Source organism: Lissotriton vulgaris, chromosome 1_2, assembly GCF_964263255.1.
Source record: "Lissotriton vulgaris chromosome 1_2, aLisVul1.2, whole genome shotgun sequence".
Taxonomy (NCBI): domain Eukaryota; kingdom Metazoa; phylum Chordata; class Amphibia; order Caudata; family Salamandridae; genus Lissotriton; species Lissotriton vulgaris.
In genome coordinates this window covers 303,866,379-303,872,312 of record NC_141686.1, presented here as the reverse complement: position 1 = coordinate 303,872,312, position 5,934 = coordinate 303,866,379, and positions in this window count along the sequence as shown.

Sequence of the window (5,934 nt, the reverse complement as noted above, 5' to 3'; positions counted from 1 at the left end):
CAATCTGCGCCCTCTGCCACTGCCAACTGGATGCACTCCTTCAATACACGGTTAAATCTTTCTACCATACCATTTTCCCTAGGACAATATACTGCTGTAGTAATATGTTTTACACCACATGACTGTAAATAATTTTGAAACTCACCAGCAACGAATTGTGGACCATTATCCATAGTAATTGTCTCAGGGAATCCTTCTCTATGGAACAATTCTTCACAAAAACTAATCATATTAAAAGTTTTGATCTTTCTGACAAATGCCACCTCAGGCCATTTACTATGATAATCCATTAAAACAATGGCAAATTTTCCCGCAATGTTACCAACACTAAATGGACCACAAATATCCATAGCCAATCTTTGCCACGGTTTGTCTGGAAATGGAACAGGACTGATGCTGGATTCCTGTGAAGAATGAGACTTATCACTACAAGTACACGCTGCACAATTCCTAACACACCTTATCCATGCCAGGCCACCTGAAATCACACCTCCACCTTCTCTTCATACCAGACATACCTGAATGCCCTTCGTGGATAAGATCTAATAACCTATGACGTAAACCTGAACCTGATGGTACAATAAGTTTGTCTGCTCTCCTAACTACTCCAACAACAGGATCATAAGAAAGTTCTGGCCAAACAGTCTTATACTCAGATAATTCACAATCACTCCATGAAAGACGATTGCACACAGAAGCTAATCGTGAAACTACTTGTTTTAATAGAGAATCATCTTGTACAGCTTGTTTCCACTCTTCCAGACCAATAGCACCATTACATGCTTCATCTACCATAGCCACAAACCAATCTTCATCCTGATCCATTACAATGTCGCCCTCACTGACAGGAAGACGAGATAAACAATCAGCATTGACATTCTTAATGCCAGGAACATACCTCATCTGAAAATCATATTCCTGCAGTTTGTAAATCCATTTGGCGATTCTAGGGGTAGCCCTGCCTGCCCCTTTGGTTGAAAATATTTCTACAAGGGGTCTATGATCTGTTCTTAATTCAAAATGTGTGCCCCAAACATAATTTCTGAAATAATTAACTCCCCAAAAACAAGCTAGCGCCTCCTTTTCTATGACTGAATATGATGGTTCAGCACCTTTCAAAGTTCGAGACTCAAACGCTATTGCCCATTCAAACTTGTCTTTTCCTTGCATTAATACAGCCCCCAGTCCATACGCACTCGCATCCACAGCAATGATTGATTTTTTGTTGGGGTCAAAAGGTTTAAGTGCTACAGCATTTACGATGTCCTTCTTATTATCAAAAACTAATTGGCATTCAGCACTCCACGAGAAATTAGTTCCTTTTTTCATTAATAATCTTAAACAAACGACTTTTGAGGCAAAAATGGACACAAATTTCGAGTAATATTCCGCTAAACCTAAGAAAGAACGTAATTGTTCTTTGTCAGAAGGCGATGGAGCCTTCTTGATTGCATCTAGCAAGTTTTTCTTAGGTCTAACACCTTCTGCCGACAAGGTATGTCCTAGATACTCGATCTCACTTGTGGCAAACTTACATTTCTCAGCAGCAACCGTCAACCCAGCACACTGAAGCTTTGACAAGACTTCATTTAAAACGTTATCATGGTCTGCTCCGCTTTTCCCCCACACAGGCACATCATCTTGAAATACCAACATATTGGATATACCGTCAAGGACTTTGCACATAACCCTTTGAAAAACAGCTGAAGCTGAAGATAAACCGAAAGGCATTCTCAAAAATTGGAATGCTCCCTCTGGTGTTATAAAAGATGTTAAGTGGCGAGACTCAGGGTCCAATTTTATCTGGTGGTACGCATTTGATAGATCAATGGATGAAAAACACTGAGCGTCCTTAACAGATGCCACCATTTCATTAATCCTGGGTAAAAGATATCGATCTACCCAAATATTTTTGTTCAAGTCTCTTAAATAAACACACATGCGCAATTTTCCGTTAGGTTTGCGCGCCAAAACCACCGGACTAAGCCAATCTGAGGCCTCTATGGGCTCAATGATGTTTTGTTGACACAATTTATCCAGTTCTATCTTTAACTGTGACCTCAACACCAAAGGAACATGTCGTACTTTATGAACTACAGGAATACAATCAGGTTTGAGGATTATGCGATGTTCACATTTTTTAAGACATCCTAATTTGGAATTAAATAACTCTGGAAACTTTTTATGCCATTTGGACCCCGTATCACTTTGAGTCAATAAAACTTGCTCAGAAGTTTTTGGACTTTTCTTATGCCATTTGGGTTCGTCAGATAAAAGAACTTGATCAGGATGATTTGGATCTAGAATTATTCCCAAATTCTTTTGTTCCTTCCAACCTAACAAAGCTCTTCCCTTTTCTACTACATAAACAGTTCCTTGTGTATACCTGCCCTTAAATAAAATATCTCCAAGGAAACATCCAATTACAGGTAATCTGATGCCACAATAGCCTACAGGATTTCTTTCAGGACCTAGAAGATCACATTTGCCACATGACACCCACATGTTCATGTCAATTACAGTATACGGTGAACAAGAATCTGTCCTCAAGGACATGTTGCAATTGTTGATAGAAGTTTTACATTTGGGTGGATGAATATCATCAGATATTTTGTTTACTTCGCCATTCCAGATTGCCATAACCTCAACTTCACTATCACTACTCTGATAAGTAGACTGATCAACCAAATTTACAGAATTTTTCCACGCACCTGGATTGTCAGATCTACACATTTTGGCAAAATGTCCAGTTTTGTTACACTTGAAACAAGTCAGGACACCAAGAATTCTCAGCAAGATGTCTGGAATTACCACACCTGAAACAAAAACGTTTGTTAAAACTTTGTGTGACATTATCTTGCTTGGCACTATATTTGTTGTCAAAGTATTTCGGTTTGTTGCTAACAACAGCACATACATCACTTCGATCTTTGCCATTTACATCAATATGACTCTTGTTATGTTCACTACTTAATTCCTTAACATAACGAGAATTGTTTCTACTCTTCTGGCTATACTAATAGTTTTTTGAAGAGATGGATCCTTTAAATCTAGCAACTTCTCTTGAATTTTTGCATTATTAGTTCTGTTGATAAATTGATCCCTTATAATTTCTTCATGCAATTCTCTGAATTTACATGTGGCAGCCAATCTTCTTAAAACAGATACATATTGTTCTACTGTTTCACCCGCTAGTTGAGCTCTTGAAAATAACTTATGTCTCTCAACAACAATGCTTGTTTTTTTCCCAAAATTTTCCTCTAATGCTTTTAATGCATCAAGATATTCATCTGACATAAATTGTTCAATTTATGAACTATAAAACACAACCTCCTCATCACTAGCATCTTCACCCTCACCCACAGTAACATTTAAAGTAGTACCATTAGTATTGGAAGAACGCATGGGCAACATCTTTAACACTTTTCTTCCTTCAACACCAAGACTATGTTTCAACAAAGCTAATTTGCGTGATGGAAGAAAAACTTCCCCACCAATGGCTTCCAAATATGTTTCAAAGGATTCTTGCCAATCCTCCCATATCATAGGGGGAACACCAGGATCTTGTGAAAAGTTTGGGGGAGCCAAAATGGTATTTGTCTCCATAATTCACTTTGAAAACAAAATTATTAACAAGTGAAATACAATAACTAAATGGTATGACAAATTAGTAGCAAATATGTATGCACAAAAAAAATAAGAAAATATCTTTTGTCAAAGTACATTTGCAAAACAATAATAAAATAATAAACGCAGTCACTGCTGTCACTTTGTTGAAAGAAAATGTAAGTCCCAGCTGTCACATTTCCAAACCATGTTTAAATTGTCAAACGCGAAGTTTCAATGGCAAATAATGAAATTCAGTGTGAAACGCGATGTTTTAATTGTCTGTGCACAGTTGCCTGGAAATGCGCCCCAGAGTGCCTTGCGTAGAGGATGATAGATGATGACGCTCCCCAGAATCCACTTCGCTGCTCAAGCTGCTTCCTCTGAAGATGACGAAGTGTTCACTGCATGGGCTCGTGTACATAAAGGTTAGATTGCGCGAAAATAATAATATGCTTGCACTTAATTTATAGATAAGGCTGCTCCAGCTCGTGCCCTTTTTGTTTAATCATCAGCCTTTGTTTATTTTAGAATGCTCGACACAAGCCTTTCCTTGTGCTTAACTGCTCGCGCTGTGTTTAGATTCAAAGGCTTCCCTCTTCCTCACGCTTCACTGTTCGCACTTTGAAGCATTAGGCAAATGGAGTTTTAATTATGTGCTTAGTGCCGCTTGCAAGACATTAGTGCTTTAATTATCCATAAACATATCCACACAATAAGTGATGTATGAATTCCTTCGCTTCTTTTGTTTCACAAAGATTACTGTAGCACAAGCTCTTTCTTCCACTACACTGTTTGACCTGTGCTTATTTTTAAACAGCCTGCAGATTTCGTTTCTCTCCTTGCTCACTACAGTTTATTTACAGTGTGACAGTCAAATTTCTTCAATTACGTAGATTTTTAAATTATGTCAGCATTCAAGTTCGCTTTATTAATTATGGTGGTAGAAAAGTAATGCACAGTCATTTAATCCTTAAAGATGAATTTAGTTGACAGTTCAGAAAACAGTTACATCGCCCGATAAGACACTTTTCTATTAACCGGAACTCCAATGTTTGCTCACAGTCTTTCCTTGATGATAAAACAAGACAAAAATATGTAATTCAACATGTCACAGCTACTCACGGCAATTTGATGAAAGCAGGTTCAAAACGTTCACGGCGATTGTGAAATATGCTGTTTTGATCTTGTTGTCAATCCTCTTTTCTTTCAGCAAGATGCAAAATGCTTTCATGAATTTTAAAATATGCTGCTTTTCTTATCGATTTTCCAAGTTATCACCTTTTTTTTTATAATAATATCTCGGGGGTCAAATCAGGTGGGTTTTCCCTCGTCGCCGCTTTTACAAAGTGGAATAACACAATTAAGATGATTTATCATAAGTTTATTTGTAATAAAAACCCCAAGATGCTGCTCTGGTAACTGTTCTTCCAGACTGATCACAACTAAACCCCACATTCTATCAAGTCATCATTACCAGCATTCTAAGAGAATTTAAAGGAACATAACAGTGGAACAGATAAAGATGTAACACTTTCCATAGAGAATTATTGGGGAGAAAGGTGTAAACTGTAAACAGATCTATGCATTTGGGTGGGGAGGACAAGAGGACTGGTTGCTTGGGGGAAATGCTAGTGCCCAACTCCAAGCTTTCAAAGGTATTTAGTGGTATTATATGAATTGACATGAAATAATTATAAAAACAGCAATCATACACCAATATAATAACCATGAAGCCGCTAATATTATCGATGTAGGTACTTGGTTTGGTTAAAGCCAATTCATTATCAAAGGTAGGTATGTGCGATATAAAATGATTTTGGTTTTTCTAATTTTATTTTTATTTTCTAGTATGGCTTCTGAGATTATTATAAAATATGTTCCCATATTCTAATACACAAGGTTTGTGTGCTGATTGTACATTTTACGTAACCTATTATCAGAAAACACCAATAGCTGTGTATGTCGTCGGCTCTCAGGGGCCAAGTTGACGGTCCACTCATCTACAAATACTCCTTGTCGATAACAGCTCCTCTGGGAGGACTGTCTGACTCAAACTCTGGATTTAGATGAGCATAACTAATTGCAGAGAAGAGTGAGGCACTGTCCTTTTTCCTGTTCTCTGAAGGCAGAGTAATAATCAAGATCCCCTTAGAGGTGTTTGAATCTTTGTGGGTATGAATTTGGGGGTTCACAACACTGTGCAATGGGTCCCTGCTGCCTACTTGTGGCGCACTGAGACTGTTTCTCTGTGGTGGGGGCTGTCACACAGGCCTGCTTGTTACTGGCCCTAGAGAGCTCAACCCTGAAGGATGGGAGCAGCTGGGA